The 23,430-nt window shown below is 38.9% G+C and overlaps 1 protein-coding gene and 2 long non-coding RNA genes across 3 annotated transcripts in view; 1 reads left to right on the top strand and 2 right to left on the bottom strand.

Annotated features, from left to right (window-relative positions):
* The window catches only part of LOC142942102 (exostosin-1), a 341,430-nt gene that overhangs the window by 189,915 nt on the left and 128,085 nt on the right, over positions 1 to 23,430 (bottom strand). The gene's annotated exons all lie outside the window — the stretch shown is intronic.
* LOC142942111 (uncharacterized) overlaps positions 7,527 to 23,430 on the bottom strand; it is a 29,563-nt gene continuing 13,659 nt past the window's right edge. The window contains exon 2 of the long non-coding RNA XR_012951561.1: positions 7,527 to 7,902. This is a non-coding gene — a long non-coding RNA (uncharacterized LOC142942111). The remainder of the gene's footprint in view (positions 7,903 to 23,430) is intronic.
* Positions 15,793 to 21,699, top strand: LOC142942105 (uncharacterized). The gene is made up of 4 exons (XR_012951555.1): positions 15,793 to 17,385; positions 17,592 to 20,601; positions 21,225 to 21,243; positions 21,451 to 21,699. It is a non-coding gene; the product is annotated as an uncharacterized LOC142942105 (long non-coding RNA).

Genomic DNA, 23,430 nt, shown 5'->3' with positions numbered 1-23,430 from the left:
ATTACTTATTTCGGTTTATCACACAGTTGTTTGGGAAGTAGTATTCTGACAATCATGGAGGATTAAATTGGGATCAACACTTCACCAAACACCCTTAATACTATTCCTCTTTATGTTGATTTCTAAGGTGTCATTACAGCATTGCAGGCTAAAGGAGAATCACATAGCACAAGTAAGCTAAAATACAACAATATCTATGGTACCCTTCAATGACTTTGCAGACATTGACCTTTTCTCCACCCAAATGCTTTTGGTGATGTAAAAAAAGAGATTATCAACCCTATCTCACTCCCAACTCATCAGATCTCACATCACAAATGATCTGTTTCTTTACTGTTATAGAGATAGAACAACAAATAGGGCGTCTTCTCTGAAACAGACTCAAGAGGTAACAAAACTGACTGATAGAACACATCTACCAACAATGCTCCTGCACCTCAAAACACCAAAATGGATGCATTTGACAGACTGCCCTTCTTGCCACTCCAGACAGTCAAACCAGCACTATTAAGATGGTCGTATGCTTTGATATAATCACTCCAACATATTGAAACTGGTAACAGAATAACCCTGAAAAAGAGCATTAAATGATTCTGTACAGTTGGCACTTTGTCTTTTTCCACCCCAACTTTTAGAGAGGAATTGTATAGTGCAGAATATTATATATTTTAATATATTTATAATTAATTATTCACTGCTCCGAGTCTGAAATCAAATGTCATATATGGCAAAATGTTTTTTTCTGAGTAAAGTGTGATATAACCATGGATGTTATAAGGTAAACAAAAGAAAAACCTGCAACCCCAGGTTGTAATCAAGGATAGGAATTGCAAACAAATGCAAAGAATAGGGAGCAGCATGAGGTTAACGCAAATTAATAAGAATTATTTTTTGAACAAGGGGCACCTTTGCAGGCGAGTCTGGCCACGATGATTGTTTGATCTGGCCTTGATTATTATTCACTTTACAGACACGTTTTCAACTTAATCATCATGAGTCATTACCCACTGAATTTCATAACCAAGAAAGAGGAAGAAAATAGCAGCAGCATAACTTGGCAAACAACGCCTTGGTATCAATCGTCATTATAAAGTATACTAATTATAGAAAGCATTAATCTCTCTGCATTGTTTTTAATTTCTACATCACTGAATGACAGTGGCAGTAATGACAATATTTAACATTGATTATCAGCATTATAATTTACTATGATTAGTTAATTACATTTTTCATTGAAAACCAAGTTAAAGCAGCACAAAGATGCATAACAACCAGGCAGCAATATGAGCTCCTCACCAGGTTTACCAAACTGATCAAACAAGCTCAAACCAGTAGACAAGCTGCTGTTAAGAATATAATCTTGAAATCCGAAAATGTATGTTCCAATATTTCTGCGTATTCTTATAAAATAAAGTGTGTGTGTGTGTAGGGGGGGGCAGTTACAAGCGTACTCACCAGTTTTCTGAGAAATGCTCAATTTACTTTGGCATGCGGAACTCAAAGTGGCTAGCAAGCTACGTTAGTTTGTCTTTTTGAATCCTGTATCAAAACCAATTCATACTGCAGGATTAAGTTGAAGGGTCCGCGGAGGTACTGCAGGGGGTCCGCGGAATTTTTGGTTGATTCGACAATTTTTTAAATTTATTTATTTTGTATTTATTTTTTCCAAACATGAATCTGTCCATTATTTTAATAGTTCAGTATTGTATGCATGATAACAGGTGTGTTTATGCATGGCAGTGGCACTAATAGGCCATCACTCATTTTCATTTCCACATTTATGTTTAAAATGAAAACATCAATCTGAATAGCTTGTGTGCATGATTATCATGCAATTGACAGACAATGTTGATATTGGCATTGGTATCAGCTGACAAGGTATGTTTATAAATGGCAGTGGCACGGCCCCCCTACTCACTGTACCTTGCACATGTTTGAAATAAAAACATGAATATATGAACCTGTGTATTATTTGAATAGCTTAGTATTGAATGCACAATAAAGAGGTATTCATGGCACTAGGCCCAGTTTATTGTAAAACACAATTTTATACAATATAGTCGGGGGTCCCTGCTCCATCTCTGTTTCAGTTTGGGGGTCCATGGCCTGAAAAACATTGAAGACCCCTGGCCTAAACCATTACCAATAATATATTGATTTCTGTATTCCATATTTTGTGCCTGCACCTGGCGCAATGTTAAAACAATGGCTGATTCTACATTTGAGAAGCGATCAGTTCATCCTTTTTTTAAAGTTTTGACGTTTGGATTTAACGCTCTGGAGTTAATGGAAATCTTTGAATCAAATGAAACAATTGTACGCAGATACCACTGAAATCGAATTCTACAAATAGTTTGATACTTATACTAGCCTGATCTTTATCTGCAGCTGTGCAGTAATAGCAGGTTTAGATGACAACTGTATTGCTTTCCGATGCCATTCACAGGGGGTTCGGACAGAAAGCAGAAGCCTAGAGGCTGCATCAGTCTCAAAATGCAACCGTTTAGGGGGAGAGGGCCTGCAAACTTTGAAGGAGCCTGCATCTACGTTTTCACACACAGTTGGATGAGGAGTGGATCCACTGAGCTCAAACAGCACTCATGGACTCATCATGACACATTCTGTTAGAAAAAACAAGAGTGCACCATTGACTCCAGACCAGGTTTTTGTTGATCAATGGCACAATCGCTTTCTGTTCCTAAAGATACCAGTGCTGCAGCAATGCAACTGACCACACCTCATTTTAAGACCAACACGGCCATGGGTGCACAGATGGCACAAGTACATTTGCTACTTACACAACGTGGGCGTAAGGCGTGAAAATGACCACTGCGTCGGTCTAAATTAGCATGAGTTACTCTGCTCTATGCGCCGCTTTGCGCTCGATGTAAGATAGGGCCTTTGAAAGCAAATATTGTGACACAACATATCTAGAAAAGCACACATGAAGTTAATAACAATTTATTACACTGACAGACAGACATACAGTGAGTTTACCATAAAGCAGGAAGACAGAGCTGTATGTTCAATAACAGCACATTAGGGCATTTGTTATTAATTAGACCTGAGGGCTCATTTTAACCGCTGTGTGCGCACTAAACGGGGCCTGAAAGAGGTGTATGCCGCATTCCCGCAAATTTGGTTGGGATCTCAAATTAACGGGTCACACTACAATAACTAACATCCAATTGTTTTTTGGGCACCAGCACATACCTGTCCACTTCACTGCATGCTGTAACTTTGCCTCAAGTCTTTCACAGTTTACAAAACTTTGGATTTAGGGTGTAGGGAAACTGAAGCTGAAGAAAAAGAACACTTAAAACTGTGTTAAACTAAAATAAATATATTAAAAACATTATGAAAATAGGAGGCCCTGTGTGGAATGATTTCAGTTTTGTGGGTAAGATAACAAATCAGCATTTCACCACTGCATTACAAAATAGATTGAGACCGCATCTGGTTTACCTTTCTTGATTGCCAAATACTGGACAAACGATGAGTAATGGAAATCATCCATTGCTATAAAAGAGTCATGGATGAACTGTACCAACACAGATATTCACACTTCACTGCCAACTTAAGCTCTCTTTGACAGCATCCTCTTGACTTTTGAATCAAAACAAAGGTAAGGACTAAATATGTATTCTGCATTTACTAACATGAGCAAGACAGTTGTTACACATCTGCGGAAACTGTGTGTTTCAAAGCTTGTGTGATAACCTTTCTTTTTAAGGTTTAATTTCTTTTAAGTTATTAACTTTGGCCTTTGTGGTATGTTTTGTACTTGTTTTTCAAGATGAAGTGCATCGCGCTCTTCCTCGTGTTGTCGCTGGTCGTCCTCATGGCTGAACCCGGAGAAGGTAATGGTAACCACATTAACGGAGGACATGTTGGAAACCGTAAGCAATCACAATTTTAATTTTTTTATTTTTCACATTTTTGACATGTTGTACCAGAAATTGCACTTGTGTAATTACTCATCATATCAAGTTTGGCTCTTTTCGTTAAAAATGTCAATACTATATCCAATCAGAGTTGTAATATGCAAACTACTGTCCACAATATCTCCGGCTCTAGAGAATAGCAAATATGAAGTCTTGTTTGCATTCACGACTAATTTCAAATTAAAAAGAGCATCTAGAAATTTCTCAAAGGTTTGTTATATGATTTCAGTGGCTGAGTGTGCAGTGTTTGCAAAGCAATAAAGACGTGTATCATTCGCATAGAGATGGGCATTACAATTTGTTATGAAGCAGGATGACAAAGCTGCGTGTTCAGTAACAGCACATTTTAAATCTCAATTGAATGTATAATTATCTGGATACATGGTTTTAAAAATAATGTGCATTACTTACGAGAAATGAGCACAATGAATGTCTATAACCCTCTACTATACTGTGTGTTCATAATTAATTTATTACTTGGTGCTACAAACACAAATGTTGTGATACGGTTACTGTTTTTTTGTGATACAAAGAAAAGAGTTCTGCTAATTGTGTTTTTCTCTTGTCTGTTTTATTTAGTACACGATTTTTCTAATGGGTAAGGACCTATTCTTCTACCATTGTTATTTTTTGCAACTACTTATCTACTTGTGTTACAATAACTATTAAAGTGAAACTAACCTTAATGTTATTGTAAATGTGATATCATTCATCTATCATAATACTACACAAACACTACTACAATAACTTTTTCTCCTCTCACAATATTATGTTCTGCCGCTGAATCTTCTCTCCATACATCAGGGTAATTGGCAAGGCCCAAGATCAGCAGGATCAGCTGGCCAAACGTTCATTTGATGCCGACCCTCAGGATGGTAACCCTAGTTTCAACTAGACTGAGGGCCACTCCAAAGCCATGTATTGGATCAAAGTCATGCTCTTCAACATCAACTGCGGCAACCATTTGAAAATATACATGCTTTGACGTCATCGATAAGTGAATTCTGAATTCACTTTGAAGAATGACAGTTGTTCTGAATAAATTTGCATTTAAAAATTAAAAATGATGAATGTTTTTATTTATATTAAAGCGATCCATTTTAAGGAAGTGAAGGGAGGAAGGGGCCTTGGGTTAAATTAATTTGGTTTTGAGGTTTGAGATTAGGTCAACTATGTATCTCTCCTCAATTATATGAGTCTGTTTGCTCTTCATGTGAAAAAAAAACTTAAAGCTAGGGTAGGTAATTCTATTTTGTAAAAAATGTTTTGGTTATATTTGTCTAAATTCTCTTTACATCCAAACAGCAACCAATATACCAAGTGCTTTGACAAAACAGAAGAAAATAGAAATTTATGTTTTCACACCGAACACAACGCAAATTTTCGCGCCACGAGATTACATAGAAAGTCAATGGACAGATGGGAATCAACGTGAGTAGACGTGTAATTGCGCCGGGCAATTTTTAGGGTTGATTGAGCAGCTACAATGTTGGCAAAGCTAAGCAACAATTGATCCGAGCTACATTGAGAAAACAAGTATTTTAAAAGTTATTTGCTTGTCGTCTTGCGGAGAGAACTAACAAAACATGAATTCAGACTTTTTACATTTCCATCTGTAATGAAAGGAAGAAAGCATGGGCGTGTGTGTGTATATAATGAATAATGCATTGTTATGGAGTAGTTATCGCTGAGATAATAACAGCAATAACTTTGACAAACAAACTTTCTTTTGGGGGACAGAGGCAGAGGCAGGCAGTCCACTTCGGCATACATACCGTCCCACACATGTCATTTCTATGTCTACCCAGCCACTATATGTCCACACGTATGTATGACATCCACACATAAGGGCTCTGGTAAACACAGCGAACCTCAAAGACGACAGCCAAACAGTTCACATGAAAGTCGTACCACAGCTGCATGGGAGGAAATAAGTCCTCTAGAGATGACAATAGACATAGCGTTTTTAAAATGGAGGATGTGACATCAAGTCAGTAGCTTCAATTATAAAGTTTACAAACTCAACAGGGACATGCATGATTATTCAGACAATAGCAGTGTATTTATAAATATAGGAACTACAGTATTTATGCAATTCTGTCCGCACGCTAATAACCAGCTACCTTAGGTTTTTGCTGTTGTTTGGTCTCTTTTCCAAAAGGGCAAACATATTTAGCCATATATGTGTGAGAAGAATTGTATATTTAAAATATCCAACACAGATGAGGAGAAGAATACCAATAACAGTGGCTTTGAGTGTTTGTTTGGATGATTTGATACTTTTGTCACTATTAAAAATGGGTTCATGGAATCTCTTCAAATCATGAACATGAATCCAGTACGCAAATATCTCCAAAAAAGCTGATTCTTGTGTGGTGCGACTGTGGCTAAGCGGATAGCAGGGCCGTCTTTCAATCAGAGTGGTTCAATCCCTGGCTCTGCTAGTTGCGTGTCGATGTGTCCTTGAGCAAGACACTTAACCCCAAAATTGATCCCGTAGTTGTGCCTACGGTGTAGAAATGTGATAGACTCTGAATTGTAAATCGCTTTGGATAAAAGCATCTGCTAAATGACTGTAATGTAATGATTCTGATTAAAATAAAAATGAGATTATAGTTTAAAATATATTTTCATAATTTTGCCAAACTGTGGTTTTGAAATGATGTCATCTGGTGAAACATGAACCTCACTACATCTTAAACAGAAAAATCCACCCATACCAGAGAATTGTTGGTATTACAGAAAAGAGGTGGACAGAAGTATAAAAGCAGGAAGGAATGAGTGAGTCTATTTCAGCTGATGCTGTGAATTTGCGTCCCTCTGAAACTTCAGTGCTACAGTAAGACCTGACTATGTCTCTGAGACAGCAGAGCGGGGCTTACACCAGGATCAGACACTAACCCTCAGCTCGTGGCTATTTATTGTCTGGTGGTTTGTCTGGATCATCCCGAGATGCTGGCTTTCTTGGCATTCCACATCACGTTACGTCCTCAGACATCTCCCCATCTCTACTGTCACACAAATGGAGCCAGTTTGGAGAGCTGCCACTTGCTAGGAAATCCACAGAGGTACATTTCACACACATGATTTCATCCCTGGTCACGTGGAGAGAGTTTTTACTTGAAAATGTCTCCATTAAACAAAATCAATATGCTGTATTTGGTTAGTTCAAATGGTCAGGAGAAAGGTCTCACCTTACACAAGGGCTCTTTAGTTCAATTAGGGCCTGCTGATTGTTTTTTATTATGGCTGAGGCTACTTGATGCCTTATACCAGTACTGCTTTGTGCAGGATTATTTTCATTTCACGTCTATTTGGTGGAATATGCAAATTGTGAGGCCTGATGTTATGTTTTATGGTACACTTTTAATTACAGCCCCAGTGATCAAAAGTGGAACGTGGAAATTCGATGAAAGTAGACAAGATCATTAGATCATTAAAGGTTTTTACATTTGCTGTTTTAAACATTTAATGTACAAAAGTTCTTTGCTTGAAGAGTACCAGGCTGATTAGAATGAATAGATATTTATTAAAGAAAAATGAGCTGCGGCAGAGACAAACACTGCAAAAACTCCAACTGAAGATGTTTCGGCCCCTGTTTTATTTACGCGTGACCCCCATAAAGTGCAGGACAAAAGCAATTAACAAAACCCAATGGATTATCACTCGGACTATGGGGATGCACTAAAGTGTCACGGTTCCACCCTGAGCCCTGTGTGACAGCTTTCCATAGAAGGAGTTGCAACGTCGTCAGCGGACTCCTGCTGAGAGCACACCTGTGGAGAATCCTCATTATGTAGGTTGTGAGCTGCTGCCAGAACGTCGTAGTTCATTGTCTGCGTAGTATGTATATATGCTAAATTCCTTGGGTTAGACCAGAGGTCTTCAACAGGGGGTCCACGGAGGTACTGCAGGGGGACCGCGACATTTTGGGTTGATTAGACCAGTGTTTTTCAACCTTTTCTGAGCCGCGGCACATTTTTTACATTAAAAAGATCCCGCGGCACACCAACAACCAAAAACGTTACAAAATGACACCTTTTAGCATAATACAGCATATATGTCATGGGTGTCAAACTCAATCACAGAGAGGCCCAAAATAAGAAATTGTGACTACGTTTAGGGCCAAATATAGTCACCATTTAATAAACAGGATAGAAGGTATATTGGACAAAGTGCAAAAAGAATACATGTTTAGGTAGGCTGCATTATTGTATGCATACCAGAGCCAGATGTTTGGCATCTTTTCTTGGCTGCTAGTTCATTAATATCAGGGGTAAGGTTCTGTGGAAACCCTCATGATGGAGTGAAAGTGCATCAGTGAGACGACTCCTGTGTGGGTTTGTGTTCATCTTCATCACAGAGAACAGCTGCTCACACACACACATATGTGCTTCCAAACATGCAGAGCATTTGAGCTGCATGTAGGCGGAGTTAAGACATCGTTTCGGGGGTGAAGCTTGGAAACTGCAGCGCCCTCAGAGTCACACTTTGTCTTCAGTGTCATTACACTGGAGGTCTATCAGCTCCACAGGTGCTCTTTCCACATGAATTGCAAACGGATTGCTGAGCAGTTCAAATTTTAATTTCTGAGCTGCAAAGTCGGCAAATCGCCGGGTGAACTCTGCGCCAAGTGCGCCCAGTTATCAGCAAAATGCGCAGTCGGGAAGAGCGGTGGAGACCTTTACTGCATCACACATGTCTGTGATCACACGTCCCTGAAGCTGCAGGTTTAGCGCATTGAGATGCTTCGTTATGTCGCACATATAAAGCCAGCTAACATCACCACTTTTCGTCCCGGAGCTCTGTGGTGTGGCGGGCCAGTTATGATAAACATATGATATTTTCTGGCGGGCCGTCGTACCGAGGGCCGGATATATGCTGACAATTTAATGACAAGTCTCTAAATGTGTTGATCCTTACGAGGCTTTTCATCTGGGTTATTTTGCCCAGTTCAGAGTCTGCATTTTTCCTTTTCAAATATTTCTCCATCGCTGCTCGTCTCGTCCCGCTCGTCATTTCATTCTACTGTCCTAAATGAACACGTCATTACTGCGCTACCTACTGCCACCCACTGGCATGGAAGAGTATTTATTACTTAGCCAGCCACTATATTGCAGCTCAGACGCTCAACAATGGCAAAGTATTTGCAACAACTAAATAATATTTTTTTGGACTCATTAAGTGAAATTGGACATTTTCCCACGGCACACCTGACGATCTCTCGCAGCACACTGGTGTGCCGCGCACAGCGGTTGAAAATCACTGGATTAGACAATAAAGAAAATATATAAATAAAATAAAAAGTTGGTTTCCCCCCCCCCCCAAACATGAATCTGTCCATTATTTTAATAGTTCAGTATTGTATGCAAGATAACAGGTATCTTTATGCATGGCAGTGGCACTAATAGGCCATCACTCATTTTTCGTTTCCAGATTTATGTTTAAAATGAAAACATCAATCTGAATAGCTTGTATGCATGATTATCATGCAATTGGCAGACAATGTTGATGTTGGCATTGGTATCAGTTGACACGGTATGTGTATAAATGGCAGTGCCACAGCCACCCTACTCACTGTACCTTGCACATGTTTAAAATAAAAACATGAATATATGAACCTGTGTATTATTTGAATGCACAATAAAGAGGTATGTTTATACATGGCACTAGGCCCAGTTTAATATAAAACACTATTTGATACAATATATATAGTCGGGGTTCCCTGCTCCATCTCTCTATCAGTTTCGGGGTCCTTAGCCTGAAAAACGTTGACGACCCCTGCGTTAGACCATCAGTCCTAGTTTTGAGTTTTGTATGAATTCAGCCTCTCTTTTGTTTGAGTTTTGTTTGAGTTTTGCAACTTCTGTTACTTGATTCCTCAGTTTCTTTTGTTCTGAATTTTTGAATTCCTTAGTAAACTATTTCTACTTCCTATCGTTTGTGTCTGAGTCTGCATCTGGGTGCCTCCAACTACCACATGTCACTAAAGTAGCATAGGTTTTAATGAAAAAGGGCCAGAAAGAACTTAGTTACAACCATTTCCCATTTTTCCCCATCTGTTCTTCTCACTGTTGGTTCCTCTAAGTGGCATGACAAGACGAAACAGAGCACGGGGAAGTGATGAGATAATAATCAAGCTGTTAACACTGATACGGCGAGTAGTCATTGCGCCATTCGGATTAAATACACCACACACTCATACATGTGAATGCACACACTACCTTACGGGAAGAAAAGAAAAGTACTAGATGTGGGGCAACAGGCCTCAATTGCTCACACTAACATTAGAGAGGATTAAAAGAACCATTACTTATTTCGGTTTATCACACAGTTGTTTGGGAAGTAGTATTCTGACAATCATGGAGGATTAAATTGGGATCAACACTTCACCAAACACCCTTAATACTATTCCTCTTTATGTTGATTTCTAAGGTGTCATTACAGCATTGCAGGCTAAAGGAGAATCACATAGCACAAGTAAGCTAAAATACAACAATATCTATGGTACCCTTCAATGACTTTGCAGACATTGACCTTTTCTCCACCCAAACGCTTTTGGTGATGTAAAAAAAGAGATTATCAACCCTATCTCACTCCCAACTCATCAGATCTCACATCACAAATGATCTGTTTCTTTACTGTTATAGAGATAGAACAACAAATAGGGCGTCTTCTCTGAAACAGACTCAAGAGGTAACAAAACTGACTGATAGAACACATCTACCAACAATGCTCCTGCACCTCAAAACACCAAAACAGCATACCAAAATGGATGCATTTGACAGACTGCCCTTCTTGCCACTCCAGACAGTCAAACCAGCACTATTAAGATGGTCGTATGCTTTGATATAATCACTCCAACATATTGAACCCTGAAAAAGAGCATTAAATGATTCTGTACAGTTGGCACTTTGTCTTTTTCCACCCCAACTTTTAGAGAGGAATTGTATAGTGCAGAATATTATATATTTTAATATATTTATAATTAATTATCCACTGCTCCGAGTCTGAAATCAAATGTCATATATGGCAAAAGGTTTTTTTTCTGAGAAAAGTGTGACAATATGACAATACATGTCAGGATCCGTCAGACCAGACACCTCCCATTGCCACACAGCTGCAGCCACTCCAGCTGATCACCTCCTGCAGCCTGACACACCAGACTCAGGTCCCACTAACGATTACCTCTGGCAATATATAAACTCTGGTCCTGCAGTCTGGGGTTGTCAGGTCGTACCGTCTTTATCCGTCTTTCACCCGCTTCAACCCTGTCGCATCTTCCCCCTCGAGCGCCTGCCTCCGGTGTCCGTCGGTCCGGGAATCCCCCGTGCCCTCTGTGTTAACGGACTACTCACCGCAGCTCTGCCCTCCGTTGTGTTAGCGGACTACACACGCCGTCAAGCTGCCAGCTCTCCAGTGTCGAGCCACGGGACATCTCGCCGTCAAGCTACCAGCCCTCCGGTGTCGAGCCACGGGACATCACACCATCGAGCTACCAGCCCTCCGGTGTCGAGCCACGGGACTCACACCGTCGATCTGCCTACTCTCTGGTGTCGAGCCACGGGACATCACGCCGTCAAGCTGCCAGCCCTCCGGTGTCGAGCCACGGGACATCACACCGGCGAGCTACCAGCCCTCCGGTGTCGAGCCACGGGACTCACACCGTCGATCTGCCTACTCTCTGGTGTCGGACCTCGGGCTCCACACCTTCACACACCTTCACAATAAAACCTGTTTTACCATACTCTGTCTCCTGTGGTCTTGCGTTTGGGTCCTATCCGTGAACTCCCGTGACAATACAAGTGTAATGACAATATTTAACATTGATTATCAGCATTATAATTTACTATTATTAGTTAATTACATTTTTCATCGAAAACCAAGTTAAAGCAGCACAAAGATGCATAACAACCAGGCAGCAATATGAGCTCCTCACCAGGTTTACCAAACTGATCAAACAAGCTCAAACCAGTAGACAAGCTGATCTTGAAATCCGAAAATGCATGTTCCAATATTTCTGCGTATTCTTATAAAATAAAGTGTGTGTGTGGGGGGGGGGGGGGGTTCAGTTACAAGCGTACTCACCAGTTTTCTGAGAAATGCTAAATTTACTTTGGCATGCGGAACTCAAAGTGGCTAGCAAGCTACGTTAGGTTGTCTTTTTGAATCCTGTATCAAAACCAATTCATACTGCAGGATTAAGTTGAAGGGTCCGCGGAGGTACTGCAGGGGGTCCGCGAAATTTTTGGTTGATTCGACAATTTTTAAAATTTATTTATTTTGTATTTATTTTTTCCAAACATGAATCTGTCCATTATTTTAATAGTTCAGTATTGTATGCATGATAACAGGTGTGTTTATGCATGGCAGTGGCACTAATAGGCCATCACTCATTTTCGTTTCCAAATGAAAACATCAATCTGAATAGCTTGTGTGCATGATTATCATGCAATTGACAGACAATGTTGATATTGGCATTGGTATTAGCTGACAAGGTATGTTTATAAATGGCAGTGATACGGCCCCCCTACTCACTGTACCTTGCACATGTTTGAAATAAAAACATGAATATATGAACCTGTGTATTATTTGAATAGCTTAGTATTGAATGCACAATAAAGAGGTATTCATGGCACTCGGCCCAGTTTATTGTAAAACACAATTTTATACAATATAGTCGGGGGTCCCTGCTCCATCTCTGTTTCAATTTGGGGGTCCATGGCCTGAAAAACATTGAAGACCCCTGGCCTAAACCATTACCAATAATATATTGATTTCTGTATTCCATATTTTGTGCCTGCACCTGGCGCAATGTTAAAACAATGGCTGATTCTACATTTGAGAAGCGATCAGTTTTCTGCATTTGTTTTTGAAAGACTAGACATTTTGGAAATTATTTCATCCTTTTTCAAAAGTTTTGACATTTGGACTTAACGCTCTGGAGTTAATGGAAATCTTTGAATCAAACGAAACAATTCTACGCAGCCACCACTGAACTCTAATTCTACAAATAGTTTGATACTTATACTAGCCTGATCTTTATCTGCAGCTGTGCAGTAATAGCAGGTTTAGATGACAACTGTATTGCTTTGCGATGCCATTCACAGGGGGTTCGGACAGAAAGCAGAAGCCTAGAGGCTGCATCAGTCTCAAAATGCAACCGTTTAGGGGGAGAGGGCCTGCAAACTTTGAAGGAGCCTGCATCTACGTTTTCACACACAGTTGGATGAGGAGTGGATCCACTGAGCTCAAACAGCACTCGTGGACTCATCATGACACATTCTGTTAGAAAAAACAAGAGTGCACCATTGACTCCAGACCAGGTTTTTGTTGATCAATGGCGCAATCGCTTTCTGTTCCTAAAGATACCAGTGCTGCAGCAATGCAACTGACCACACCTCATTTTAAGACCAACACGGCCATGGGTGCACAGATGGCACAAGTACATTTGCTACTTACACAACGTGGGCGTAAGGCGTGAAAATGACCACTGCGTCGGTCTAAATTAGCATGAGTTACTCTGCTCTATGCGCCGCTTTGCGCTCGATGTAAGATAGGGCCTTTGAAAGCAAATATTGTGACACAACATATCTAGAAAAGCACACATGAAGTTAATAACAATTTATTACACTGACAGACAGACATACAGTGAGTTTACCATAAAGCAGGAAGACAGAGCTGTATGTTCAATAACAGCACATTAGGGCATTTGTTATTAATTAGACCTGAGGGCTCATTTTAACCGCTGTGTGCGCACTAAACGGGGCCTGAAAGAGGTGTATGCCGCATTCCCGCAAATTTGGTTGGGATCTCAAATTAACGGGTCACACTACAATAACTAACATCCAATTGTTTTTTGGGCACCAGCACATACCTGTCCACTTCACTGCATGCTGTAACTTTGCCTCAAGTCTTTCACAGTTTACAAAACTTTGGATTTAGGGTGTAGGGAAACTGAAGCTGAAGAAAAAGAACACTTAAAACTGTGTTAAACTAAAATAAATATATTAAAAACATTATGAAAATAGGAGGCCCTGTGTGGAATGATTTCAGTTTTGTGGGTAAGATAACAAATCAGCATTTCACCACTGCATTACAAAATAGATTGAGACCGCGTCTGGTTTACCTTTCTTGATTGCCAAATACTGGGAAAACGATGAGTAATGGAAATCATCCATTGCTATAAAAGAGTCATGGATGAACTGTACCAACACAGATATTCACACTTCACTGCCAACTTAAGCTCTCTTTGACAGCATCCTCTTGACTTTTGAATCAAAACAAAGGTAAGGACTAAATATGTATTCTGCATTTACTAACATGAGCAAGACAGTTGTTACACATCTGCGGAAACTGTGTGTTTCAAAGCTTGTGTGATGACCTTTCTTTTTAAGGTTTAATTTGTTTTAAGTTATTAACTTTGGCCTTTGTGGTATGTTTTGTACTTGTTTTTCAAGATGAAGTGCATCGCGCTCTTTCTTGTGTTGGCCATGGTCGTTCTCATGGCTGAACCCGGAGAAGGTTTCTGGCAACATGTTGGCAAAGGAGGTACAGTAATGGAATCAATGGGCCTTTTTAAGGCAAATATTTTCACACAACATATCTAGAAAAGCACACATGTAGCTAATACCACTGACAGAGATACATTTCTGGCTAAATAAATAAATACATTAATTAATTCATTCAACCAAATAATTTGTGAGAAAACGACCAGACAGAACATAGTTTAAAACAGTTACGTGCAAGAGCAGGGTCCTTTGTAATCATGTTTTTTAATTGACCGATAGGAACAATTGTGTTAAGTTTTAAGAAGTGTTGTAACATTTTCCAAATGTGTGCAGCACAAAAACTAAAAGCAGTTTTCCAAATTTAGTTTTTGCACGCAAGACTTCAAGCATTAGCCCATCACTTGAACAAGACAAATAATAACTATAGGACCAATTTAATTAGGAAGTGATATATGATGAGAAGTTGACATCTAGGGCTTTCTAAATTCATAAAACTGTATGAAATGCCCAACTAACCTTTTCATACACGATGCAATAATGAGTAGAATGAATTGTCACCGGTAATAAAGCTTAGGACGGAGTGATAACCAGGCTGCAACCTCTGGGTGTGATAAGTGAAGCCAATGCTGAAATGCCGTAAACTTACAGCATGATTTTCATTTAAATTATGGTTTCATTTAGAGTAAAATAGACGATAAAGCAAAACGGCAGTCCACAAACCAATGGGTGATGTCCCAGCGACTACATCCACGTTTTATACAATCTGTGGTCTATACGTAGATACCGTCACCATAAGACAGAACATGGCCTCGATTATCCGCTTCCAGCTGAACAAAGGAAAATGACCGATACAAATGTCTTTTTGTTGTTGTCGTAGCTTGGTGACATGTTTGTTTATGAAATGTAAATGTTCAAATACTAAGATATTTTTACTCTGAAACCCTGTCAATACTATATCCAATCAGAGTTGTAATATGCAAACTACTGTCCACAATATCTCCGGCTCTAGAGAATAGCAAATATGATGTCTTGTTTGCGTTCCCTCTACTATACCATGTATTCATAATTAATTTATTACTTTGTGCTACAAACACAAATGTTATTGTGATACGGTTACTGTTTTTTTTGTGATACAAAGAAAAGAGTTCTGCTAATTGTGTTTTTCTCTTGTCTGTTTTATTTAGCACACGCTTTTGCTCGTGGGTAAGGACCTATGCTTCTACCATTGTTATTTTTTGCAACTACTTATCTACTTGTGTTACAATAACTATTAAAGTGAAACTAACCTTTATGTTATTGTAAATGTGAAATCATTCATCTATCATAATACTACACAAACACTACTACAATAACTTTTTCTCCTCTCACAATATTATGTTCTGCTGCTGAATCTTCTCTCCATACATCAGGTTCTTTGGCAAGGCCCAAGATCAGCAAGATCAGCAGGATCAGCAGGAACAGCTGGTTTACTTTACTTTAAATAAAAAAGTGAAACCATTTTTCCAACTGAAACTATGGGCCTCATTCTTTAAAGTTAACCAGTAAGATCGCAACAGTGTATGACTACGTTGTTGGAAATTAAACGTGTTCGACTTATCGCATGATGTGCTGATGTCTGCCAGCAAATTAAACTTTGGGATTTTCTCCCTTGGTTTGGCTGTAAACTTTTTCTGGCTTGATCTAAAGTAAGTATACTGTGGGTGCGACTGAACTCACACGAAGTTCCCATGGGTGTCTCTTGCGCACTTTCGGCCGTTGTGTGTCAAACTGTTAATCAGCATCAATGTGTTGATGGCTGATACATGTTATTGCACTGTCACTGTGACTTAACATCTGATAAGATCTGCACACTTCCCACTGTCCAGCTAGCGTGTTATGTTGCAGCATTGTTAGTAAAACTGTGAGAATGTTGACCATTTCCCTAGAATGGTTTCCTCAAATACATTTAGTCATGAAGTCCACAGTCACAGACACTTTAAGCCACTTTTAAGTACCACAAATGTTTGATGCCACAATATGTGTGACATTATGGCTTGTTTCATCAAATGGTGATTTTATTTTGTCAATAACTGCGGTTTAATTAAATAATCTAACGTAGATGTGCATCTGTACATTCTGACGCGGCGATACAAAGACATCTGTTTAGGTTGGCTAATGTTGCAAGAGATTTTATGGTGGGATAGTAAATAGAAAAATGAACAATTAACAATACCAAATATTAGATGTTTAAGACTTTCTATCATGATTTGACCCTTGACCCCTGTCTGCATCTTTAGTTTCCTTTTTTTTTAAATGGTCGAATACCAAAACAGCGGCAAATCTAGAAATCCAAGCCTTCATTTAAGCAACATTATTCCTAAAGTTCATTTAGGAAGTGGTATCCAGACTCATGAAGCTGATTTGTTCGTGTGGGCTATTTATTGGACCCTGTGTGCACTACAACAACGGCAATATTATAACAGCAGATAACATTTACAGTAAGGTTTGTTCAGTTCACATAGTCTCCCCGCAGATGGATGATGAATCTCAAGTCAAACCACTTTGTCACCACTTGAAGAACTTGTTAAAACTGTGTTAAACTAAAATAAATATATTAAAAATGTTTAATGTTTAATGTTTGTCTATGAAACGTAAATGTTCAAATACTAAGATATTTTTACTCTGAAACCCTGTCAATACTATATCCAATCAGAGTTGTAATATACAAACTACTGTCCACAATATCTCCGGCTCTAGAGAATAGCAAATATGAAGTCTTGTTTGCGTTCCCTCTACTATACCATGTATTCATAATTAATTTATTACTTTGTGCTACAAACACAAATGTTATTGTGATACGGTTACTGTTTTTTTTGTGATACAAAGAAAAGAGTTCTGCTAATTGTGTTTTTCTCTTGTCTGTTTTATTTAGATAAACATGTTGCTCATGGGTAAGGACCTATGCTTCTACCATTGTTATTTTTTGCAACTACTTATCTACTTGTGTTAAATAACTATTAAAGTGAAACTAACCTTTATGTTATTGTAAATGTGATATCATTCATCTATCATAATACTAATACAAACACTACTACAATAACTTTTTCTCCTCACACAATATTATGTTCTGCTGCTGAATCTTCTCTCCATACATCAGGTTCTTTGGCAAGGCCCAAGATCAGCAAGATCAGCAGGATCAGCAGGAACAGCTGGCCAAACGTTCATTTGATGCCGACCCTCAGGATGGTAACCCTAGTTTCAACTAGACTGAGAGGGCCACTCCAAAGCCATGTTTTGGATCAAAGGCATGCAGGTTTAATAAATAAGTAAAAAAACTTAATAAAACAACAAAAACTAAAATATGATATGATGTATGGGCTAACTCAACAAAGAAAACACCTTACTAGATTTTGGCAGTTGGTCAATTAGGGTAAGTCAACCAACTCCTTGACTCGGAATTTCAAAAAGTAAAAATTATAGAAGTATATGAATGTCATCCTGTAAGAGTGCTTGTCCTCAAATCAATTCCACTGGAAGCCTTAAAATCCCTGTTTTAAATGTTATATCCTGCTTTCCTTGAAACATGTCTCATTTGTCAGTTCCAGTATTTTGTTGAAACAGTCACTCAAGTATGACTGCATTAATCCAGGTGTGTATGCATTTTTGTGTGTGTGTATGTGTGTGTTATGTGGCACTCGTCTGTCTCCAGCGAGGGTGTGCGAGGGGATTGAGTTAGAGGAAGGATAGCTTTCAAGTAGGGATTAGGCTAAAGCTGGGTCTCTCAGGGTCATTATTCAATAGCCACTGAGTGGCATCAGAACCCCTAAAACCCAGCAGACAGCAGTCAGAGAGCGGCAGCGGTCAGTTACAAGCGTACTCACCAGTTTTCTGAGAAATGCTAAATTTACTTTGGCATGCGGAACTCAAAGTGGCTAGCAAGCTTACGCTGGTTTGTCTTTTTGAATCCTGTATCAAAACCAATTCATACTGCAGGATTAAGTTGAAGGGTCTGCGGAGGTACTGCAGGGGGTCCGCGAAATTTTTGGTTGATTAGACAATTTTTAAAATTTATGTATTTTGTATTTATTTTTTCTAAACATGAATCTGTCCATTATTTTAATAGTTCAGTATTGTATGCATGATAACAGGTGTGTTTATGCATGGCAGTGATACGGCCCCCCTACTCACTGTACCTTGCACATGTTTGAAATAAAAACATGAATATATGAACCTGTGTATTATTTGAATAGCTTAGTATTGAATGCACAATAAATAGGTATTCATGGCACTAGGCCCAGTTTATTGTAAAACACAATTTTATACAATATAGTCGGGGGTCCCTGCTTTATCTCTATCAGTTTGGGGGTCCTTGGCCTGAAAAACGTTGAAGACCCCTGGCCTAAACCATTACCAATAATATATTGATTTCCGTATTCCATATTTTGTGCCTGCACCTGGCGCAATGTTAAAACAATGGCTGATTCTACATTTGAGAAGCGATCAGTTCATCCTTTTTTTTAAGTTTTGACGTTTGGATTTAACGCTCTGGAGTTAATGGAAATCTTTGAATCAAATGAAACAATTGTACGCAGCCACCACTGAACTCTAATTCTACAAATAGTTTGATACTTATACTAGCCTGATCTTTATCTGCAGCTGTGCAGTAATAGCAGGTTTAGATGACAACTGTATTGCTTTGCGATGCCATTCACAGGGGGTTCGGACAGAAAGCAGAAGCCTAGAGGCTGCATCAGTCTCAAAATGCAACCATTTAGGGGGAGAGGGCCTGCAAACTTTGAAGGAGCCTGCATCTACGTTTTCACACACAGTTGGATGAGGAGTGGATCCATTGAGCTCAAACAGCACTCATGGACTCATCATGACACATTCTGTTAGAAAAAACAAGAGTGCACCATTGACTCCAGACCAGGTCTTTGTTGATCAATGGCACAATCGCTTTCTGTTCCTAAAGATACCAGTGCTGCAGCAATGCAACTGACCACACCTCATTTTAAGACCAACACGGCCATGGGTGCACAGATGGCACAAGTACATTTGCTACTTACACAATGTGGGCGTAAGGCGTGAAAATGACCACTGCGTCGGTCTAAATTAGCATGAGTTACTCTGCTCTATGCGCCGCTTTGCGCTCGATGTAAGATAGGGCCTTTGAAAGCAAATATTGTGACACAACATATCTAGAAAAGCACACATGAAGTTAATAACAATTTATTACACTGACAGACAGACATACAGTGAGTTTACCATAAAGCAGGAAGACAGAGCTGTATGTTCAATAACAGCACATTAGGGCATTTGTTATTAATTAGACCTGAGGGCTCATTTTAACCGCTGTGTGCGCACTAAACGGGGCCTGAAAGAGGTGTATGCCGCATTCCCGCAAATTTGGTTGGGATCTCAAATTAACGGATCACACTACAATAACTAACATCCAATTGTTTTTTGGGCACCAGCACATACCTGTCCACTTCACTGCATGCTGTATCTTTGCCTCAAGTCTTTCACAGTTTACAAAACTTTGGATTTAGGGTGTAGGGAAACTGAAGCTGAAGAAAAAGAACACTTAAAACAGTGTTAAACTAAAGTAAATATATTAAAAACATTATGAAAATAGGAGGCCCTGTGTGGAATGATTTCAGTTTTGTGGGTAAGATAACAAATCAGCATTTCACCACTGCATTACAAAATAGATTGAGACCGCATCTGGTTTACCTTTCTTGATTGCCAAATACTGGACAAACGATGAGTAATGGAAATCATCCATTGCTATAAAAGAGTCATGGATGAACTGTACCAACACAGATATTCACACTTCACTGCCAACTTAAGCTCTCTTTGACAGCATCCTCTTGACTTTTGAATCAAAACAAAGGTAAGGACTAAATATGTATTCTGCATTTACTAACATGAGCAAGACAGTTGTTACACATCTGCGGAAACTGTGTGTTTCAAAGCTTGTGTGATGACCTTTCTTTTTAAGGTTTAATTTGTTTTAAGTTATTAACTTTGGCCTTTGTGGTATGTTTTGTACTTGTTTTTCAAGATGAAGTGCATCGCGCTCTTCCTCGTGTTGTCGCTGGTCGTCCTCATGGCTGAACCCGGAGAAGGTTATGGTAACCACATTAACGGAGGACATGTTCACAACCGTAAGCAATCACAATTTTAATTTTTTTATTTTTCACATTTTTGACATGTTGTACCAGAAATTGCACTTGTGTAATTACTCATCATATCAAGTTTGGCTCTTTTCGTTAAAAATGTCAATACTATATCCAATCAGAGTTGTAATATGCAAACTACTGTCCACAATATCTCCGGCTCTAGAGAATAGCAAATATGAAGTCTTGTTTGCATTCACGACTAATTTCAAATTAAAAAGAGCATCTAGAAATTTCTCAAAGGTTTGTTATATGATTTCAGTGGCTGAGTGTGCAGTGTTTGCAAAGCAATAAAGACGTGTATCATTCGCATAGAGATGGGCATTACAATTTGTTATGAAGCAGGATGACAAAGCTGCGTGTTCAGTAACAGCACATTTTAAATCTCAATTGAATGTATAATTATCTGGATACATGGTTTTGAAAATAATGTGCATTACTTACGAGAAATGAGCACAATGAATGTCTATAACCCTCTACTATACTGTGTGTTCATAATTTATTTATTACTTGGTGCTACAAACACAAATGTTGTGATACGGTTACTGTTTTTTGTGATACAAAGAAAAGAGTTCTGCTAATTGTGTTTTTCTCTTGTCTGTTTTATTTAGTACGCGATTTTTCTAATGGGTAAGGACCTATTCTTCTACCATTGTTATTTTTTGCAACTACTTATCTACTTGTGTTACAATAACTATTAAAGTGAAACTAACCTTTATGTTATTGTAAATGTGATATCATTCATCTATCATAATACTAACACAAACACTACTACAATAACTTTTTCTCCTCACACAATATTATGTTCTGCTGCTGAATCTTCTCTCCATACATCAGGGTAATTGGCAAGGCCCAAGATCAGCAGGAACAGCTGGCCAAACGTTCATTTGATGCCGACCCTCAGGATGATAACCCTAGTTTCAACTAGACTGAGGGCCACTCCAAAGCCATGTATTGGATCAAAGTCATGCTCTTCAACATCAACTGCGGCAACCATTTGAAAATATACATGCTTTGACGTCATCGATAAGTGAAATCTGAATTCACTTTGAAGAATGACAGTTGTTCTGAATAAATTTGCATTTAAAAATTAAAAATGATAAATGTTTTTATTTATTTTAAAGCGATCCATTTTAAGGAAGTGAAGGGAGGAAGGGGCCTTGGGTTAAATTAATTTGGTTTTGAGGTTTGAGATTAGGTCAACTATGTATCTCTCCTCAATTATATGAGTCTGTTTGCTCTTCATGTGAAAAAAAAACTTAAAGCTAGGGTAGGTAATTCTATTTTGTAAAACATGTTTTGGTTATATTTGTCTAAATTCTCTTTACATCCCAACAGCAACCAATATACCAAGTGCTTGACAAAACAGAAGAAAATAGAAATTCATGTTTTCACACCGAACACAACGCAAATTTTTGCACCACGAGATTACATAGAAAGTCAATGGACAGATGGGAATCAACATGAGTAGACGTGTAATTGCGCCGGGTGCCACAGATGACCCGAATGAGGCAAATTTTGCATGTTGTTGTGTTGCGAAAGCCAATCGGCTATGGAGGAAAAAAATATTATATGTACGTGCATAATTCACATGGTATAAACAATAATGACACTGCCGTATTTACGCCTATATGACGTTATTTTGAGGGTTGATTGAGCAGCTACAATGTTGGCAAAGCTAAGCAACAATTGATCCGAGCTACATTGAGAAAACAAGTATTTTAAAAGTTATTTGCTTGTCGTCTTGCGGAGAGAACTAACAAAACATGAATTCAGACTTTTTACAAATCTGCATCATTATTATTTTGGCATCGTTTTTATCCCTTTATTGCAATTAAATCCCAGCTAAATTGTTTATTTTGGGTTGATACAGCTGTCGTAAACCAGCCGAAGTGTGGTTTGCTAGATACAGTGAATAAAGCTCCATGAAATTCACAGAGCGCCTCCGGATGATGTTATGGACCCAGACAAGACGGCTATAGTTTCCCGGGATATTTGGGACTTCCACAATATGTACAATACAGCAATAGTGGGTATTTGTTCCATGGTTGATGGCGGAAATAAATGGCTTTGTTGATAACGGTTTCCATGGAGATAAGCCACTCCTTCGCTCCGGTGCGTCTATCGCGAATGAAGCAAATGATGCAAATAAACACTAATGACTCCCGCAATCAAACTCCCGCGAGTAACAATACGCGAAGATTCACATCGCGTTTGGTGTCAACGCAACATAAAGCTGGGGAGAATAAATAAATGTTCTTAATTAATGTGATGATTTATAGCAGCCTCGCCTTCAAACAGAATAACTTGAAAGATTTAATGAATTGGACAGTACCTCAACATACTAGTTGAATTTCAATATCCAAAAATACAATTTAAGATGTACAGCTGAAACACATTATTAGCTAAATTATTAAAGAGGTGAACATATAATGAGAAAAAAATGTGACATTTTCTGTTTGACACTTCCAGTTTGACACTTCCAGTGAGCTTCCTGTATTGCAAAACACTACACAAATAATGAGTAAGGGAATTTATCGCTCGCTATGTTGTGGCTGCCCGGGGACTAAATCTGAGGCCAGTGCCTTGATCAAGGGCAGCGGCAGGAAAATACCTGCGAGAAAACCACAGCATCCAGAGGAAACCCATGTGAACATCGAGCAATAAAAGTCGCAGTTCAAACTCAGGATGTCCTTGCTGTGAGGCAGCAGTGCATAACAATCCCCACCAATTCTAATTATTTAACACAATGTACAACTAATATGCTTTTTTTTCCTAACCCACACATGATGTTATTATCTTGGAAACTGTGTATAT

Source organism: Anarhichas minor, unplaced genomic scaffold (genome assembly GCF_050575085.1).
Source record: "Anarhichas minor isolate MPS153535 unplaced genomic scaffold, ASM5057508v1 ptg000136l, whole genome shotgun sequence".
Lineage (NCBI taxonomy): Eukaryota > Metazoa > Chordata > Actinopteri > Perciformes > Anarhichadidae > Anarhichas > Anarhichas minor.
Note: the sequence above shows the minus strand (reverse complement) of the source record. Positions and strands in the feature narration are given on the sequence as shown.